The sequence below is a fragment of the Electrona antarctica genome (genome assembly GCF_951216825.1).
Source record: "Electrona antarctica genome assembly, chromosome: 5".
Taxonomy (NCBI): Eukaryota; Metazoa; Chordata; class Actinopteri; order Myctophiformes; family Myctophidae; genus Electrona; species Electrona antarctica.
The window spans coordinates 59,970,603-59,992,562 of NC_136810.1; the positions used below are offsets into that span (position 1 = coordinate 59,970,603).

Sequence of the window (21,960 nt, forward strand, 5' to 3'; positions counted from 1 at the left end):
TTTACCATTTTATCTATCTATCTATCTATCTATCTATCTATCTATCTATCTATCTATCTATCTATCTATCTATCTATCTATCTATCTATCTATCTATCTATCTAGCAGATAGACTGAATGAGATAGATTCTCTCATTCAGTGACAGTTACATACCTCCACCACCAGGGGGCGAAAGACATTAAGGCCAACAGGGCCTGGATCCTTAAACACTTTGACCCGGAAGTGTACTCGTCTTGATTACTCTATGGTCTTGATTCGTATGTTATGGATATGCATCAGCTTTGTCATCAGTAATTCAACAACAAATACTTGTAACACGCACAAATAAATTGCATTAAACCGTGCTGCATGTCGGGTTTTTGCGCAACCCTATCGGCATTGTGATAGGCATATAGGCTTTTTTTGGGCATGCATAGTTTTCTACGCTGACGTTGTTGAACAAGGAGGGAGCTTGTCGTGCCTCTCGAGAACTGTTAATGTCCGTGCCTTTACACCCTACACATTCTGTATTCCAGTAGGGACATAAATGTCTCATAAAGGAGGTCAAAAGCGTCACATGGAGTCTGTACAGATGAAGATAAATGAACACATGACGTCGGTGGGAGAGGACATATTGTGTGTTTTGGACAAACAGCAGCAGAGTGGTGGTGCTGATGTTTGTTGTGTGAAGCTTGATGTCAGAGTGTTTGTGTTGGAGCGCCTCAGTTTGGCTGCTCAGGTCATGTGCAACCTCTTCCAGAGAGAGATGGCGACACTAGAAACTCTACTGGAGGAACAAGACAAAGTGCTGGACATTGATGTTGATATTATGGACATCGATCTACACACTGCAGGTTGGTAAACTCTGAACAACACCAGCTTAGCTACAAGTAGTATTAAACTAGCTGAACTGAACTACATTTCACAGTAGTTCTTTATTCTGTGTACGAGAGAGAGAGAACAGTTAGGGGGATGGTTAGCTCTGGTCCATAGCTCTAATGCGTTGCATTTAGAGCTATGTTACTCTCGACTTTCGTCGCTCGCATGAATGCAGACCAGCCTCTCGTCTTTAGCGTAAATAAAAATAACGTTTTTGCTACTCACCAAAACAAAGGCGGGTTGTGTCATTAGAAAGCCTACTTTCTTTAGCACTTTGAGCCCCCCACCACATGTATAAACGGTACTTTTTGGCCAGAAAGGATTTTTTTTTCAACGGAGGAAAAATATTCTCTATGAGGCAATTTTCTGGGCAATATCGGTAGAAGACGCAGTGGAGTAACAAAGTATTTTTTTCTCGGTGGAAACAAAATCCCCTTTTGGCCAAAAAGTACCGTTTATACGTGTGGTTTATACGTAGGCTATGTTATTTAGCACACCCACTAGTAACATACTCCATTGAAAAATATCTTCTATCAATTATGTGGGGTTTCAACCATATACTGACATATCTAATAGTGGTTTCCTTGCAAACCGACCACTAGGGGGCGAGCCAAATTAGTTTCCCGCCTCTAGCTGCTGCTGATTGGCCAGGCCGTTTTGTGGCTGGGCATCAAGTCTGCCTGAGAGTTCCCAGATGGGAGCAGGAGGGGGGAACCCAGTGTACTCTCTGCTGCCCAATCTGGCGGAGTCAGGTTAGGGGCAAAGGGGGTTGACCTGCATTTGTCATAACATACAAAGTTGTCCACCAAAAACAATATCTATGACCCAGTAGGATCACAACCTATATGGACAACCCGGTCAATTTTTGGGCGAAAGTCCAATATGGCCGCCCCAATATTAGCCCCTATTAGTTATAATGGGGGGTGAATAGGGAAACATTTTAAACTGAGAGATATTTCCACAAAACTTCTCAGGTTGATCAATGATATGAATATGAACATTTTTTGTATTGCAAGTTTCCATGAAATCCAATATGGCCGCCACAATATTAACACCAAGAAAATAGGTTTTGGCTCTAACTTCTGAACCAGATGAGCTAGAAATGCAAACTTGGTGTCTATTTCATGGTTTCTGACCATGAGAGACTCAATGGAATACATATTTTTATTATTGGGTGTGTCTGGCCCCTTATTGTGCATATATACAAGATGGTGGCTACCCAAAATAATGCTTTACCATGATTTCTACCATGATTGTTGACTGTTTTGGCAAACACAAGCAATATTAATCCATTGGCTAAGATTCATGGCACAGAAGGGACATATATTCTTGAGCTTGCCTATTGTCAAAATGGCTGCAAACATGAATAAGAAAAGAGACATTACATTTCCTGTCAGATCCTATTACCCAGGGGGGCAAACCACCCCTTTTTGGATACCTGCATTTGCCATAACATCAAAGGTTGTCCACCAGAAATATCTATGACCCAATAGAATCACAACCTATATGGACACATCGGTCAATTTCTTTTTCTGGAAATCCAATATGGCCGCCACAATATTAGCCCCCATTAGCCTATAATGCGGGTGAATAGGGCAACGTTTTTAACTGAGGGATATTTCCACGAAACTTCACAGATTGATCAATGATATGTGTTCTGCCCACTGTTAGTTTGCATTATTGCCACCTAGTGGTGGTTTTCTTACAGGTTTAGTTTTGCACCATGTGATGTTTTTTGACCCTTCTAGCTTGCCATAGTTCTGTATGTGTTCAGTGTATGCAAGACAGCAGAGGAGAGAACATGCTAGATCCTGTTCTTTTGACAAGCCTTGGGAAATACATGACTAAGCATATTTCTGTTGGTTTTCTTAAAGTATTATTTTCTTGTAGTCTTCTGTTAGTCTATTTGGTGATGTTTATCCATCCAAATGCTTTGAAACTACACTACATGAAGCAAATGTTGATGTTTATGTTTGAAGCTAACTAAGCTAATCAACCTCACTGTTTGCTACAACTGCATGCCATTTAAGTACATTACATTATATATGGTGGCAGCATTTGTATGTTTTTTCTTTTCTATTGCAATATGTTGTATGTTTTGACATATTCATATTACAGAATGCATATTTTTCTGTATTTTCTTACAACTTCTCCAGTAGCAATAAACAAGACTACTGCAAACCGTTTGTGCTCATTGGAAAGACTGTTCGCTATCTGCCAAACTAGCCTGCTAATTCACCACTAGGGAGGGCAGAATAATATGAATACCATAATTGTTTGTATTGGAAGTTTCCATGATATCCAATATGGCCACCACAATACTATCACCCAGAAAATAGGTTTGGCTCTAAATTCTGAACCAGATTGAGCTATAAATACAAACTCATGGATTCTAACCACGAGAGATATATAAATATTTTAGCCATAATTTCCCTCTATTAAGTATATTATTGTTGTGGGGTGTTTCTTTGCAGAAAGACATCCCTCTGGCTGTATTTTAGTTTTGTTCTACTGTTTCTGTTGGCATCGTCAAGCCGGACATCCCTTCCTTCACTGAGTATGGATGGTCTCTCAGTGATGGGAATGCAGTCCCCTGTCCATCTAGTCAATGAACAAGACAATATCATGTAGCTGTATCAAAGGCTGCCAGAAAATCTGTTCATGTGCGAGGGACATGGAGACAAGATGCAGCAGGAGCTTCACTCCATTCCTGACTGGGGATGCATCACCATTATCTTGGACTCTGGCTGGCATCAATGTCCCTGGACACAGTGGACAGCCAAACTTGCCAGGGATCTGCCATAGGCCCTCACGATAGACTGTGTGAAAGGCCTTGGTGAGGTCAACAGACACCATATAGAGACCCTTCTGCTCTCTGCACTTTTCTTGCAGCTGGCAAATGGAAAAGATCATGTCACAGGTACCTCTGCCTCTGTGGAAACCACATTGGGATCCAGGGACAACATTCTCAGCATGGCTGATTAGCCGGTTGAGGATGATTCTTGCTAAGATCTTTCCTGTGATGTTCAGGACTCAGGAGGGCTATACCATGATGGTTATCGCAGTATCGCAGTATGAAAGGTCCCCTTTCCTCTTGTAAACATTCACTATGGATGCGTCCTTGAAGTCTTGAGGGACTTCCCCCTCTTCCAGATTACCTGGTACAGGTGCCATGCCTCCATTCTTGTAGATGTCTGCAGGCAACCCATCACCTCCTGGTGCCTTTCCAGAAGTGGTTTGTTGGAGTGCTTTCACTGTCCCTGCACTGGTGGGGGGTGTTATGGGAGAACTAAGAGATCATCATTCGTGATCAGCAGACAGGGCGAAGGCACGACACAGCGTCAAAGAGTCAGGCATCTCCATCTTTCTTTATTTGTCATCCCAGTAGGTCATCTCAGTACAGCAAAATGATAGCATGGTTGCTCATCGTAGTACAGTCAAAAGTGATCGCATCACCCCGTTCCTCCCTAAGTTGTTCCTTTCCCTCCCCTTTATTTCCCAACCACACACCCCCAAATTGACAGTCAGTGACAGGTGTTTTATTCAAATACAACAGGACATAGGCAGATAATAACAGGTGGTCTCACTCATCTCCTTTCATGGTAGGAGTTAAGCGAACAGGAAACATCCTATTCCAAGTGATCTAAGATGAGAACACGCTATTAGTAAGTGGACATGGGAACTCCAGCTGTCATTATTGACAGCTGTCGTTAGTGGTTGTTTGGGAGAGGAAGTTAAGGTGTATATAACTATATCTCTATTTGGTAATAGTACCACCTTAACTGCTTGGCTTGGAAACTGATTCAGCTGTCAGGAAGCCATCGGTGCTATTCTGATTGTTGACCAATACCCTCAAATAGGTAATAGTGACATCTTAGCTGACAGTTCATCCTGGCTTAGAAACTAACCAACAGCTGTCAGGTGACAGCTGTCGGTCAGTCCGAATGCGTATTTGTGATAGTCCATCCTATTTGACTGAATGGAAAACAAGGTACTACTTATATATTTAATAGTTATAATTGACATTCTAAAATTGCCACTACAGTTCTACCGCTTTTCATTTGGAAATTGATTCATATTAATTTACATGGCCCAAGAGATTTATAGAATGACAATATTGATGATTAAAATGAGATAAAGAAGGCTTCGCTATTTATTGTTATTTCATTTTCCCACGTCTAAGAACTTTAAAAATTACACTTCTAAGAAATTAAAAATTACTGGACACATCTAGAATCAAGGAAAACACATCTATAGTTAAATTAGAAGATAGTAAACACATCTAGTTAAATTTAGGAAGATAGGCACATCTAGAAAGATCTTGTAGATCTGCTAATTTTAGAAAAGGTAGTTATTCCTTGCTCCATTCCCAATACTATTTGTTGGTAAAGTGTAATTCCACACTACACGTACCTATAATAGTTAGTTAAGAATAAAATTAACTGAAATGATTAAACTTACAATTAAGGTAGGATTTACATTCAAATGGAAAGAATTAAAATGGATTCTATTAGGATAGAATGTAAACACTTCAACAATAAAATAGAATTATAATAATTGAAATGGATTATATTAGGATAGAATTTAAACACTCAACAATTAAAATAATGTAATACTTTAAAACTTTAACCTGGTAAAACGTTAACATTAGGATATTCTCCATTGAAACAAAACTATGGCCACTGTTAGTCCACCTCTCAGGCTGTTTTTCACACCCGAAAATAAATAAATAAACAGACTGACCGTGACCAAATCCTGTAGTTTAGGCTCTCTGCTACTTTTAACTCAGTTACACACAAACACACAAATACCTTTCCTCCCCCCCCCCCCCCTCCTGCCAGCTGGACAGAGAAAGAGAGAGAAAAGGAGGCTGTAAATCAGACATTTATATTTTCCAATATCGAATTAACTCAAATTAAACTGTTGCTAATGTGAACAAGGTGAGGTGTTCTCTGTCTTATATTATCTCCATTCTTCCACATTTTCTGTATTATATTACTTAAGTTAGCCCACGGAGATAAGGACCTATTTTGAAAGCTCACTGGAACGATTTAACTGCAGATCTTACTATTCGAAAATAGGTTTTTTGTCCTTTTTTTTTCTTTCATTCATACATCACGTGGAATTTTAACCGATGAGGGAATGTTACCACTCGGAATAATTAGGCATAAATTCTTGACATGGAATTAGAATTACCGTGGGCTACCTAGTAAACCAGTCTAATTGACAGGAGACAAACTAATATTAGACTTTTAACCTTGTGCCATGCCATCTTAAATGATCGATTTCACATTATTCATTTAACACCTTGAAACACTCACTTTTGAATAATTACTTAGATCCATATTAATTTATTTGCAAAACTATAAATGTATTCCTTTTAACTAACCCACACATAGGCTGTACCAATGACCCCTCCCCGTCTTGCCATTTTGGGGACGGGGTGTTTAGGAGAAATGAGGAGTTGCGTTAGTACAGTATGTGTGTGGAAATGATTCCAATATCTTATCATCCTATTTTAAGATTTTTCTAACATTGTTGTCCTTGCCTACACTTTTACAAATTTTAGATTGGATTCTAGTTAGATTAAAATTTAGACTAGATTTTTAGTAGTTTATCAAAACTTTTGTAGTTCACTACTTGCACATGTAGTAAGACAAAAATAGATTAAATCACATAGGGTAAATTACAAACTAAAGATCTAGTTATTTTCAATTGTATTTACCCTTTCGTAGTTTGTTTTTTCTAGCCAAAATTGATTTGCTGGCCCGTCGTTGCTGTGCGGCGTAGTACAGCAGCATGGTTCAGTGGACACCAACGTTTCATATGATCTGTCTGGCCGCAGTAATAGCACAAGTTCTCTCCCATGTGGCGTGCGTGGTTTAGTTGCCGTCTTCTTCTGTCCTTCCTTTCCTGGAGTACAGCCTCAACCCTGGCTCGGGTATGTACTTCTCCTCTCACTGGTCGGCTGTGGTATGGTCCTGGGTTGCCAGGCTGGTTACGCCAGGTTCCCACGGCGGTGGGTGTTGTCTTGGTCTTGGGGTAGGCTCGCTGATGTGGTCTAGCTGGAAGCCGCTCAGTTGATTGGTTATTTTTTTCCCTCTGTGTTTGGTCATTTGAAAGTCTGGTTCTGGCTGGTCTCTGTTGTGGTTGCGGTCGGCATAATAGTTGTTGTTTGGTAGGGACACGTGGAGTTGTGTGTCTCTTCTTTGGTCGTTGTAGTAGCTATCATCTTCTTCGTCGTTGACAGGAATGGTGTTGGCTGCGCTGGCTTCATCGTTGTAGTTGGTTGTTTTGGCGTGCAAAGTGTAGTTGGCTTGGTCGTTGGTTGTGTTGGCTTGGTCCTGGTCGTTGGTTGTTTTGGCGTGCAAAGTGTAGTTGGCGTGTAAGCCTGTGAGTTGCATTACCGCGGTTTCAAGTTTCTGTTGTAGTAGAGCCACACGTGACTGTGCGTCGTCCATTAGTTTCTTCTGGTCCTCTAGTTGGTGTTGAAGTGCCATCTCTCTTTGCTGTGCGTCGCTCATTTCTTGTCGAAGTCTCTTTCGGCTCTGCTTTGCCCCCATCTTTAAGATTCGTTTTTTACCAAGTACTCATCTATGGTGAAGACGAGATATTGATCCTGTTCACGGCGTCATTTGTTATGGGAGAACTAAGAGATCATCATTCGTGATCAGCAGACAGAGGCGAAGGCACGACACAGCGTCAAAGAGTCAGGCATCTCCATCTTTCTTTATTTGTCATCCCAGTAGGTCATCTCAGTACAGCAAAATGATAGCATGGTTGCTCATCGTAGTACAGTCAAAAGTGATCGCATCACCCCGTTCCTCCCTAAGTTGTTCCTTTCCCTCCCCTTTATTTCCCAACCACACACCCCCAAATTGACAGTCAGTGACAGGTGTTTTATTCAAATACAACAGGACATAGGCAGATAATAACAGGTGGTCTCACTCATCTCCTTTCATGGTAGGAGTTAAGCGAACAGGAAACATCCTATTCCAAGTGATCTAAGATGAGAACACGCTATTAGTAAGTGGACATGGGAACTCCAGCTGTCATTATTGACAGCTGTCGTTAGTGGTTGTTTGGGAGAGGAAGTTAAGGTGTATATAACTATATCTCTATTTGGTAATAGTACCACCTTAACTGCCTGGCTTGGAAACTGATTCAGCTGTCAGGAAGCCATCGGTGCTATTCTGATTGTTGACCAATACCCTCAAATAGGTAATAGTGACATATTAGCTGACAGTTCATTCTGGCTTAGAAACTAACCAACAGCTGTCAGGTGACAGCTGTCGGTCAGTCCGAATGCGTATTTGTGATAGTCCATCCTATTTGACTGAATGGAAAACAAGGTACTACTTATATATTTAATAGTTATAATTGACATTCTAAAATTGCCACTACAGGGGGTCAGCCAGATCAGCTTTGATTGGCAGCTGGGGTATCGTGGCAATATCCTCTTCGGCAATTGAGGACTCTCTGTTTAAGACCTCACTGAAGTGCTCTTCCCAGCGTGCTAGGATGTCACTCTTGTCAGTGAGCAGGACACTTGTCAGAGGAGCGGACTGGAGTTGAGTCAGTGGTTTTGGGCCCATAAAGAGCACACAGAATGGTGATGCATCTGAGCCATTCCCAGTCAGGAATGGAGTGAAGCTCCTGCTGCATCTTGTCTCCAGTCCCTGGCACATGAGCAGATTTTCTGGCAGCCTTTGATACAGCTACATGATATTGTCTTGTTCATTGACATAGGCCAGGCTGGCTCTGTAGATGGACAGGGGACTGCATTCCCGTCACTGAGAGACCATCCAGACTCAGTGAAGGAAGGGATGTCCAGCTTGGCGATGCACGTCCCTGCCAGGGATGATTGTCAACATAAACAGAGGAAATGCCAACAAACAGTAGAACAAAACCAAAATACAGCCTGCAAAGAAACACCCCAGAACAATAATATCTTTCGTGGTTAGAAACCATGAGTTTGTATTTCTAGCTCATCTGGTTCAGAATTTAGAGCCAAACCTATTTTCTGGGTGCTAGTATTGTGGTGGCCATATTGGATATCATGGAAACTTCCAATACAAAACAAATATGGTATTCATATCATTGATCAACCTGTGAAGTTTCGTGGAAATATCCCTCAGTTAAAAATGTTGCCCTATTCACCCGCATTATAGGCTAATATTGTGGCGGCCATATTGGATTTCCAGCAAAGAAATTGACCGGTGTGTCCATATAGGTTGTGATTCTATTGGGTCATAGATATTTCTGGTGGACAACCTTTGATGTTATGGCAAATGCAGGTATCCAAAAAAGGAGTGGTTTGCCCCCCTGGGTAATAGGATCTGACAGGAAATGTAATGTCTCTTTTCTTTTTCATGTTTGCAGCCATTTTGACAATATGCAAGCTCAAGAAAATATGTTCCTTCTGTGCCATGAATCTTAGCCAATGGATTCATATTGCTTGTGTTTGCCAAAACAGTCAACAATCATGGTAGAAATCATGGTAAAGCACTATTTCGGGTAGCCACCATCTTGTAGATATGCACAATAAGGGTCCAGAGACACCCAATAATGAAAATAGGTATTCCATTGAGTCTCTCATGGTCAGAAACCATGAAATAGACACCAAGTTTGCATTTCTAGCTCATCTGGTTCAGAAGTTAGAGCCAAAACCTATTTTCTTGGTGCTAATATTGTGGCGGCCATATTGTGGTGGCCATATTGGATTTCATGGAAACTTAAATACAATACAAAAAATGTTCGTATTCATATCATTGATCAACCTGAGAAGTTTTGTGGAAATATCTCTCCGTTTAAAATGTTGCCCTATTCACCCCCCATTATAACTAATAGGGGCTAATATTGGGTCGGCCATATTGGACTTTCGCCCAAAAAATGACTGGGTTGTCCATATAGGTTGTGATCCTATGGGGTCATAGATATTATTTCTGGTAGACAACTTTGTATGTTATGACAAATGCAGGTTTCCTAAAAAAAAAGGGTGGTTTGCCCCCTGGGTACCATAGGTTTGGGGGAGTGTGAATCACATTGAGTGACAGAATGGGTCTGGTGTCTCTACTTATTCAGCCTTGGCTAAAGTGTGTGTGTGTGTGTGTGTGTGTGTGTGTGTGTGTGTGTGTGTGTGTGTGTGTGTGTGTGTGTGTGTGTGTGTGTGTGTGTGTGTGTGTGTGTGTGTGTGTGTGTGTGTGTGTGTGTGTGTGTGGTGGTAGGGTGTTTGACTGGCTGGTGGGGAGTATATAAATATAGATTAAAGATGTTTGGGGTTTTACTTCCTTGGCCTACTGGGATCGTGAATAAGGAGTGTGAGGCTAATCGCTCCACTGACAAATATGCTGCTGATGCTACCTCTTCTCTCCTCCTTCTGTCTGTGTGTAAAGAGGTTTCATCTGAACATGAGGAGTGGAGATCCAGTCTGGTCCAGGAGGAACCACAACCTCCACACATTAAAGAGGAACAGGAAGAGGAGACTGGTGAGTCAACTTTGACATTTTTACGTAGGAAGATGTGGTGCAATGCTCTCTCTCTCTGTATCGTTCTCTCTCTGTATTCTAACAAGACTAAAAGCCATTCAAGTTTGGTTACTACTTTGTGTGTGTGTGTGTGTGTGTGTGTGTGCGCGTGTGTGTGTGTGTGTGTGTGTGATGGCCTCCATAGAGCACCACAGGGAGAGGTCTACAGTATCTAGAGAGTTGGCCTCCAAAAGACATTCAACGTTGTCAGAGGAACCGCCAGAGAAGGACGAGGGACATGGACTGTTTGATGCAAGGTTGCAACCTGTTGTAAAGTTGTACCCTATAGGTATGTGCCGTTTTATTTACTTACTTACTTACTTACTTACTTACTCATTCATTCACTGCCTGATTTATATTGTTTTTACTCACCTTTAAACACAATGAGATCTTCTTCAAAATAAAGGCGCTGTTGCGGCGGTTTAAAGGCCGCCGCGAGGAGCTAAACATGAGAGTAAATTAGACGCTTGTATGACGTGCACGCAAAGAATTCAGGTCCATTCCAGCTGTCAGTTTGGCCATTTATTCAGTCATCACACATAAACGATACAACTGTTCCTAGGCTTGTAGCTATATCTGAACGTGGATGTTATGATCATAAGGTGCGTTAGATACTGTCAACAGAAATGTCTTCTCCCACGCTCACCTCCTCTCTCTGTCCAACTTCCCTCACCCAAGTGACCGGTAAACGCCATGAATAGGTAGAGTGACAGCGCCCCAGCCCAGGTGACACGCCCACTAACTGTAGGAGACAGTAAGAAAAACATTAAGACGAGGTCTTCTTCTTTAGGCCAAAAACAAAAATCAGCCTAATAAAAGTGATATTTTTCAGTCAAGTTTGGGGGAAAACAAAGTAATTGTTTGTTTGTGCAAAAAATGTCAATCATGTATGACAGTGTGTGCAAAAGTCTGTGAAGGTCAAGGTCCGCTGTAGTGCTCAGGGATCTTCTGCTTCCAGTAGAAGGCAAACCTTGGTGATAGGCCTGTCCAGACAGCTGGTCTTTGCCTTGACCTGCACACGACGCACAAGTCCTCTTCTATCTGGTGTGGTTTGCACAACCCTTCCAGTGAGCCATGAGTTGCGTGGTGCTGAGTCATCAACTATGAGAACAATATCTCCAGGAATTAAGTTGCGCTTGACTCTTGACCACTTCTGGCGTTCCTGAAGTAGAGGTAAGTATTCCTTGATCCATCTCTTCCAAAACAGGTCGGATATATACTGTACTTGTTTCCATCTGCGTCGAGCGTACATATCCTCCTTTTGAAAGAAACCTGGTGGCAAAGATGGCTTGGTTTTAAGCAACAACAGATGGTTAGGAGTTAGTGCTTCCAAATCATTTGGATCTGTTGATGCTCTGGTAATGGGTCGGCTGTTGATGATGGATTCCACTTCGCAAAGAACTGTGTGAAGGCCTTCTTCATCCAGGTTCTGTACTTTCAGGATGGAATTCAGTACCTTTCTCACAGATCTTATCAGCCGTTCCCAGACTCCTCCATGATGTGATCCAGTAGGTGGATTGAACGTCCACTTGATTCCTTTCTGAAGTAGGGTGTCATTGATTTGAGCCAGATTCCAACCTTCTATTGCCTCTCTCAATTCTCGCTCAGATCCAACAAAGTTGGTTCCATTATCTGAGTGCAGTTCCAACACTTGTCCTCGTCTTGAAATGAAGCGTCGAAGGGCATTAATGAATGAATCTGTGTCTAATGACGGTGCTACTTCGATGTGGATGGCTCGTATCGCCAAGTATGTGAAGAGAACTCCATATTTCTTCACCATACTCCTTCTTCGCTTAACCTCGAAAGGTCCGAAGTAATCAACTCCGACGTGAGAGAATGGAGGATCATCTGGTGAGACTCTGTCCTGAGGCAAATCTGCCATCTGCTGGTGCGCAGGAGTTGCATGCAGACGCCTACAGACAATGCACTTGGACAGAACCTTCCTTATAGCCACACTAGCACCAGGGATCCAATATCTTTGGCGCAGACAAGATAGCATGTGGTTACGACCTCCATGTCCTACATCTTGGTGTACTTGCTGCAGAATGATGTCAGAAATGTGAAGATCTTTCGCCAATATGGCTGGATGTTTACTTTCTTCAGGCATAGCCGATCTACTTAGTCATCCTCCAACTCTCAGAATGCCATCTTCGAGTATTGGGTTGAGCTTGTAGATGTGACTAGACCCTTTCACATTTTCTCCTTTTTCCAGACAGCTGAACTCATCAGGAAACCTCTTTCTCTGACAGAAGCGGACAATTTCCATCTCCACTGAAAGAGAACCGCCAGCCTGTTCCTTGACCATCTGCAACTCCTTTTTCAACTCTCTTTCCTGTTGTTCTTTATTCAAGCCCGATTGTGCAAGAGTCACACTCAATTGCTTCCTCTTCTGACTGAGACACAGTAAGTAGCAGGTTCTTAACCTTGAAGATCCACCCAACAGTCTTCTTCAGTTTGTTCCAAGAAGAAAAGTGATCGATCAAGCGGGCTACTGCATCAACTTCCTCTTCAGCCTGTATTGCGTTCACCGAGATACTCGACTTGACCTCAGGGTCATCTGGTGAGATCTTTAAAGAGTCATCAGGGTTTACAGGACATTCCTCTTCTGACCTAGTCAGAAACATAGGTCCAGAACCCCATGTGTCATCCTTCAGGAGTGTTTCCACCTTGACTCCCCTGGAGGCCATGTCAGCAGGATTGCTTGCGGTGTTGACATACCTCTACTGAGATGGATTTGGCACGCTGAGTATCTTTGAGACCCTGTTGGCTACAAAGGACTGAAACCTTGAGGTCTCGTTCCTGATATACTTCAGTACTGAAGTACTATCGGTCCAAAAAAATTGAAGTTGCATTTGCAGCTCCTTCCTCCACAACTTGTCCATTCGACTTGCCACCATGGCAGCCGTCAGCTCCATACGAGGGATGGTAATGGCTTTCAATGGGGTGACTCGAGCTTTCCCCATGAGGAAGGCACAGTGCACTTCTCCGTGGATGTTGTGTAATAACAGGTAAGTAACTGTTCCATACCCGTTTTCACTAGCGTCTGCAAAGTGGTGCAGCTGGGCAGAAGTCACTTCCCCAAAATCCTCTGGTTTCAAGCATCTGGGGACTTTAAAACCTTCAAGCTGACAGAGCTCCTTTAGCCAACTTGTCCAGTCTTCAGCAGCTGTGGCTGGTACAGCATCATCCCAACCCAGATCGTTCCTGCACAGATCTTGGAGGATGATTTTGGCTGACAGCACCACAGGCGCCAAGAATCCTAAGGGGTCATAGATCGAACTGACTGTGGAGACGATCCCTCTTCTGGTCAAGGGTTTGTCACTGAGAGTGAGCTTGAACATGAATGCATCAGACTGAACACACCACTGCACACCCAGTGCCCTTTCAACAGGAAGTTTGTCATTATCCAAGTCCAGATCCTTTACCTCTTTCGCTCTCTCCTTTGATGGTATGGCAGCCAACACTCTCCGTCGGTTGCTTATCCACTTCGTGAGTTTGAAACCCCCTTTAGCACAAAGTGCACGTAGATCTTGATACAGTGTGACTGCCTCTTCTTCAGATGTCACTGAAGCCAGACAATCATCCACGTAGAAGTTGTTGAGGATTGTTTCAGTCACGCTGGTTGCAAACTGTTTTTTATTATCCTCTGCACACTTCCTCAGAGCAACATGCACAACTTGGTGAAGATGTGGCTCCAAACAGATGTGCAACCATTCTGTGCTCTACCAGGTTCTTCCCATGGTCTCCGTCCGGCCACCAGAGAAACCTCAGCAGATCTGAATCCTCAGATGTCACTTTGACCTGATGGCACATGGCCTCGATGTCTGCCATGAGTACAACAGGCTCCTTCCTGAATCTGGCCATCACTCCGATGAGTGTGCCGGTAAGGTCTGGGCCCTGTAGAAGCTGTGCATTCAATGATGTTCCTTGAAATGTAGCTCCACAGTCAAATACGACCCTGATCTTCCTCTTCTTTGGGTGATAAGCACCATGGTGTGGAATATACCATACCCTGCCATCACTCCGTTCCAGATCATCAACAGGCACCCTTTCTGCATAGCCCTTGGAGATGATGTCATTCATGAAAGCAGTGTAGTCAGCATGAAATGAAACATCTTTATGAAACCTCCGTTTGAGGCTCAGAGCACACTGTTCTGCTACTCTCCTGTTGTTGGGCATGTTCACATCCCGTTTCCTCATAGGCAAGCCCATGGTGTAATGGCCGTCAATAAGTTCAGCAGACTTTGTGACGTACTCCATGAACTGACCATATTCTCTTGACAACCCCATCTGCTCATCATCTTGACTGCATTCAGGGAAATCGACTTTCAGCTGCTGCTTCCACAGCTCATCAAGGCTTGCAACTGAGATCCTATTTACTGTGACATCTGGATGTCCACAAGCATTGTTGTTCCTTATGTCTCCTGAGAGGTCCATTTACTGTCCAGCCCAGCATCGTTTTGACTGCATACGGGCCACCATCTGCACTTCGCGCCACTTGCCATGGTTCCAAAGCCTTGGGCATGTTGGTTCCAATCAACAGGTCAATGTCAGAGTTATTTTCACATGTTTCAGATGTGGCCATCGTTGCAGGTCTTTCTGCCGCGGAATGTTGCCTCGATTTACTGGCATGGTCTTCTGTGTGTACATCTCAGGTAGGTCACATGAAGAATCACTATCCAGACCAGACACTTCCAATCCTGTAACAATGTGGCTTTCAATGATTTTCTCCTGGCCCATTGTCCTAAGGAGTATGTTTGTTCTTCTTCCCCTGAGATCCTCAATGATACGGGGCGAGATAAGAATATTCTTATTTTTTTCCTTTTTTTTATTTGTCAGTTCGCCTTTCGGCTACCGTATGCTCCGCTCTGTCCCCATGTTAGCTTATCATTGAGTTAGCCGTTAGCGCGGCGGAAAGAATGACTCGTCTCTCCTAATCCAGGGCGCTTTCCGTGGTGTTGAACGGATCGATATACTGGCGCTTCATTTCTGCTCCTCATCCGTCTCTCCCGCAAAATATGAACGCTTTTTGGATCATATATCGTATAAACTAAAACGATCGCAATGTAAGCTAGCTATGTAAAGTAAAAACAAAAATAATGGATAGTTTCCGGGTCATGGGTTTCCGAGTAAAAGCGGCCATGTTGTTCCGGCACCCCAGAGCTTCTATTTTGAAGGACTTCCGGCACTGATTGTGTTAAGCCACTGGATTGAACAGTAATCAGAGCACTGCCCACTGCAGTCTCCGATCCTCCTGTTGAACTTGGTTCTCTGCCTTTTGAGTAGTGAAGGAGGGTAGGGTGCTTTAGATTGCATACCTTGCATGGAAGGTGCTTCCTACATTTGCGGGATACATGTCCTATACATAGGCATCCAAAGCACACACCATGATCTCTTAAGAAATCAATTTTCTCGTCATGCATCTTCTTCTCCAATAATGGCACAGATCCAAAGTGTGTTTACCTCCACAAAACAGGCAGACTGTGGCTCCATCTGAATTGATTTCTTCCACTGTGTCAATGGTGGTGGCAAAGCTACTCCCCTTTGCCTTTGGACGAGTTTGGGATTTAGCTTTCCACACCTCATTTACTGCTGCTGGAGCATCCTTTATGTCCCCGAAAAGCGGATCGCTTGCAATCTTCACTTCCCTCTCGATGAAGATGACAATGTCAATGAAAGTGGCTCTTTGGTCGCTCATTTCCTGTAATTCACAGGCCTTCGTTCTCCATTTATCCCTCAGTTTGTAGGGCAATTTCTTAATGATGGTCAACATGTTGGTAGGTGTGTTCAACTCATACATATAGTCAACCTCCTCCATGGCGTTGCAACAACCTCTCAGAAATAGACTGTATGCCTGTAGAGCCTTTACGTCTTCAGATTTGATTGCTGGCCATGAAAGTGCTTTCCATGTACTTGGAGGCGATTTTATGTGCATTCCCAAAATGCTCCAATAGCAACGCCTTAGCCTTGGCATATCCTCGATCATGAGCCATGTGCTGACAGCTTCTGACCAGCTCCCTGGGCTGCCCTCTGGTGTACTGCTCAAGATAATACAGGCAGTCTGTAGGGTTGTCATTTCTTGTTTCGATGCTGTGCTCAAACGCCCTTATAAATGAGTGATACTTTACACAGTCACCATCAAAAGCCTCAATTTCTCTTTTCGGCAGGAATTACATAGATTGTTGTTGGACAAGCAAGGCTGTGATTTGGTTTTGTTGCTCCAAAACTGTTGAGTTGATCACTGCTGCTTGTTGAGGGCTGATTCCTTGTTGGGTGAATGTTTTGTGTGGCTGGGTGAGTGCCTTGCTGATGAACTTTCATTTTAGGTTGTGCGCCTAATGCATGTGAAATGGGCTTGCCACCTGTTGGCTTGTTATCAGGCACAAATTACCTCGCATCTGCACTCAGGGGTTTGTTCATTTTCCTTTTTTCTCTCTCCAAGTATGAGTTCATGGCATTAGATGCATGCCTCGATGCTCCACTAGCAACACGAGAAGAGCCTTTCAAGACCTTGACTTTAGCCATGGAGGCTTCAACTGCCACGTCAAGTTCAAGTTGCTGTTTTTTTCTTTTTATCGCTGTCCTGCTCCTCTAACGCATGCATCTCCTTTAAACGTTGCTGTTTTGCAATCAGAGCTGCCATGTCGGCCTCTTCGGCTCTAATGCGGGCTGATGATGTTCTTGAGACAGTGCTGGACAGCCTGGACTTAGCTTTAGCAGAGCTCGGCCTGCCAGACCCCCTGCTTCCAACATTCGACACACTGTCATTTGGACTGATCTCATCTTCTGCACATATATCAACATGTTTTTCCGAGTGGTTTGACACATGAGTCTGACTTTCATGTTGGTCAGTCACAATTGTGGAGGAGACATCATGTACAGTGATATTTAGCATTTTTAAACCAGTTTCACAGAGCCATCTTTTTCCATCTTCAATAAACCCATTGTTGTTTTTGAGCACATTGTTGAACCATTCATTTTGTCTGGTGTGTTCCTCCTCAGGCAGTAAAGGCATCAAGGTTTGGTGTAACTGAGTGCATTCATGAACCATTTTCATTAGCATTTCAAGTTGACATTTCACTTGTGTGGCATTTTCATCACATTGCATTTGGTCTTGCATTGAATTTGTCACATCCTTCATTTTGTGTACCATGACTTTACGTTCCTTTTGTAAAGTTTCAATTTTGTTTGCAAGTGCTTTTGCAGAATCAGAATCAGAATCAGAATCCATTTTTGAACCACTGATGTTTGACATTTTCAACAGCAGCAGCAGTGCTCGGCGGCACACAAAGATTGTTCACTTCCACAGCGCAATACAATTCCAGTCTGTTTGTCAACACCCAATCAATTCACAAAATCCACTTCCTCATAGAAAACACCCAACAAGGCAACACAACACACAAGCAACAACAACACGTCCCCAATGGACAAGCGGCACTGCAGCAGTAACAACAAAAACTACACAGTCAAAGTCAACGTCATGTTAGTTACCGCAGTCAATAGCCTACCGCTTCTGTTGCGCTCTGCTGTTGTTTGCCGACGCCCGATGGGCTGTTGTATGAATGAACGAGGCGGGCCGCGCCGCTATCCAATACAGCGGTGAAGACCGTATTGTGAATGACAGCGTAGTCTTCCGTGTCACAAACAGTGGAGATCGAGTCTCGCTTTCACGATCCAAAGCGAGGAGCTAAACATGAGAGTAAATTAGAGGCTTGTATGACACGCACGCAAAGAATTCAGGTCCATTCCAGCTGTCAGTTTGACCATTTATTCAGTCATCACACACAAACGATACAACTGTTCCTAGGCTTGTAGCTATATCTGAACGTGGATGTTATGATGATAAGGTGCGTTAGATACGGTCAACATAAATGTCTTCTCCCACGCTCACCTCCTCTCTCTGTCCAACGTCCCTCACCCAAGTGACAGGTAAACGCCATGAATAGGTAGAGTGACAGCGCCCACTACCTGTGCAGTGCCCATTAAAGTGACATACCTACGTCCATCATAAGGCACATTAGAATGCAAACACATTACGGCTCCTACAGGCGCTATAGTACCAGAAGATATGGGAGTCAGAAATGAAGACAGAAGTATGCCTGTTTGGTCAAAACCATGGAGAGCTCCCTAGATTAGGAGATACGAGGCATTCTTTCTGAGCCGTAAACAAGGAAGTGAACGGCAGCGCAAATGCGTGAACAGCAAGGAGTATGGTGCAGAAGGAGATGCCAACCCCCTAAAAAAATCTGAATTTTTATTTTTTGTTTGATATCAATAAAAAAGCGCTATGACGTGTGTCCACTGGAACCAACGGTTGGATTAGATATGACGTTTGTACACGTCCTACGGTCTGAATGTGTTAAGTAGTCTCAGAATATTCATCTTCATTATGATCGCACACCGGATCGTTGGTGAGAATAGAGCCGTTCATTGTGCGCACGTGAAAAAAAAAATCTGTTGCATGTGTTCAGTATTTACAGCCCATAGCAGATTGCATGGTGGTGCTTGAGTTTTTCTTTTTTTTTTAAATTGTACACCACCCCCCTGTGCAGCGAGAACAGAGCGAGACACAAGGACACCACATGGTGGCAAAAGTCTCCTCCCACTCACTTCACACGCTAGAAATGTTTCTCTTGCTCATATTTATATGCATGTGCATATTTATGTGCAGCGCACATGTGCAAAACATCTAGGATTGCTGAAGAAGGCATGGCCAAGCAAAAAATAAATAAAATAAAAGATTTCAGCGATCCCATTTTATATCATTTAAAAAAAAAGCTTTAATGACGTATTCCGTCAGAAGCAGCTAATAATGACGCTGTCAAAAAACACCATCAACAACCTGTGTGTTTGTGTCAATTATTGTTTTCATCAGTAGTCTTTATTTTTGTAGCGTTCTTCTTTTTTCTGTTGAACACTTGCTACTTATTTGTTGTCCATCGATCTTCTACTGCTTTTCCGTAATCGGATCGCGTTGCAACAGCTCCACCAGAGAGCTCCACACTTCCCTCTCCAGAGGGTCTGCCCCGAGGTATTTTTCCAACGGGACGTGCATCAAGGTCCTCCCTAGGGAGACGCTTGAGAGGCATCCTAACCAGATGTCCGAACCACCTAAGCTGGCTCATTTCCAAGCAAAGAAGCAGTTACTCTACTCCCAGTCTCTCCCGCGTGACTGAACTTCTCACCCTATCTCTAAGGGAGACGCCAACCAAAATGGTTTTCACTTTTTGTGTTTTTTCCCTAGATGTCCAGTATCTCCCTGTGTGTAAAGAGGAGGTTTTCACTGAACAACCGAAGAGGAGCTCCAGTCTGGTCCAGGAGGAACCACAACCTACCCAGATTAGAGAGGAACATGAGCTACTTCAAAGACAAGGGGAGTCAATGTTGACATTACTAGCAGTGAAAAGTGAAGATGCTCATGATGATGAAAACAGAGAGACAGAGCCTGTAGCCGGAACCTCAACTCAACACCTGACAACACAAGCTGATGTAGAGGACTGTGGAACGTCACAACCAACTAGTGACAACCAGCTCCTCTCTTCAAACTGTTCTGAATCTGACACTGAAGACAGTGATGATTGGGAGGAGACCAGTGAAGGTCAGTCAACTTTAAACACACTGAAATCACACAAGACACAACATGTGGAAGGACAAAGATCGTCTTTGAGCAGCAAGCTGTCCAAGGACCTGAAATCTTCAAAACAAACTCACTCCATGAGGAGTCACACAGGGAAGAAACACTTTAGTTGTACAGAGTGTGGCAGATGTTTTCATATGAAGGTCAATTTGATGACACACACGAGGATTCACACAGGGGAAAGGCCCTTTACTTGTGAAGTTTGTGGCAAAGGCTTTAGTCAAAATGGTAATCTAAAATCACACATGATGACTCATACAGGGGAAAAGCGCTATACTTGTACAGTTTGTGGTAAAGGCTGTAGTCGAAGTGATGACCTAAAACAACACATGAGGACTCATACTGGGGAAAAGCCCTATAATTGTAAAGTTTGTGGTAAAGGCTGTAGTCAAAGTAGTGCGCTAAAAACACACATGATGTCTCATACAGGGGAAAGGCCGTTTACTTGTAACGTGTGTGGTAAAGGCTGGACTCGTCAATGTGAACTAAAAACACACATGAGGACTCATACAGGGGAAAAGCCCTTTACTTGTAATGTGTGTGGTAAAGGCTTTGCTCAGAGTGGTCAACTAAATAGACACACAAGGTCTCATACAGGGGAAAAGCCCTTTACTTGTAATGTGTGTGGTAAAGGCTTTGCTCATTGTGGTCAACTAAATATACACACAAGGACTCATACAGGGGAAAAGCCGTTTACTTGTAATGTGTGTGGTAAAGGCTGTTCTCAACGTTGCGGTCTAAAAACACACATGATGACTCATACAGGGGAAAAGCCCTTCATTTGTAACGTGTGTGGTAAAGGCTTTGCTATGAGTTGTAACCTAAAAACACACATGAGGTCTCATGCAGGGGAAAAGCTGTTTGCATGTAATGTGTGTGGTAAAGGCTGTGCTGATAGTAGTAATCTAAAAAAACACATGAGGACTCATACAAGAGAAAAGCCAATATACACATGAGGACTCATACAGGGGGGAAACCCTTTAGCTGCAGTTGGGGGCAAATACTTGGGTCAAAATGCACATCTGAATATAATGAATATGAATAATATAATATAGGGAAGAAGTGGTTAGTTGTATAGTAAAGGTACATTTTCCCCATGAATCCATTTGAATTGACACATGTTATAACACAGACGATTGAATGATCATTCATTCTAATCCAGGATGACAATGACATGTGATAGAATACTAAAGCAGTGGAATCACAAAATCTGACATGACATGATTAATAGACAATTTAGATCATTGATCTTAATTATCTTTTGTATGTGAAACCTATATAAACATGGCACAAAAGGTTTGGACATTTGTCTTTGGTAGATTATTTAGTCTTTAGGCATTATCCTTATATACTAGAGGTGCTCCGATCAAAATCAGCCGATCATCGATACCATCAATCGGATCGGCCGTCGCAAAATTCACCGATACGCAAATCCGACCAAAAAAGTGAAATGCTGTGCCGTTTACATTTAATTATGTGGCACTCACTCGCCTCGACTCCCCCGCCCACACAGAGAACATTTTCGCCGACTTCATACTTGAAGACAATGTCCATGGAATTTTCCAACTTGCACCTTTGCTTTTCAGCTTCACCTATAAAAACATACATTCACGTACAACTCTTGAGCGTGTCTGCTCTCTCTGTGCTGCTGTGTGGACATTAAGTGCTCTCAGCTGAGAGAACAAAGGGCTGATTAGAAGGAATGTTAAGGAATGCGTGTCACTGTGTGTGTGTGTGTGTGTGTGCGTGCGTGCGTCTCTGTCTCTCACTGTATCTCTCTCTCTCTGTATCGCTCTTGTGAGTTTCAGAATCGTTTTCATATTTTTGAATTTTGGTGTGGTGTTAGGTATGGGTATAAGGTTTTCAAAAAGCTGTGCAAACGTGTTGGGTGCGCCCCCTAGTGGGCTGTTTGCACAGACTCAAATATTAGATACATA

The 21,960-nt window shown here is 43.1% G+C and overlaps 1 long non-coding RNA gene across 1 annotated transcript; it reads left to right on the forward strand.

Moving 5' to 3' along the window:
• The first annotated feature begins 371 nt into the window (after window positions 1–371).
• LOC306923338 lies at window positions 372–21,509 on the forward strand. The gene is made up of 4 exons (XR_013790044.1): window positions 372–834; window positions 10,255–10,347; window positions 10,532–10,675; window positions 19,631–21,509. It is a non-coding gene; the product is annotated as an uncharacterized lncRNA (long non-coding RNA).
• The last annotated feature ends 451 nt before the right edge of the window (window positions 21,510–21,960 follow it).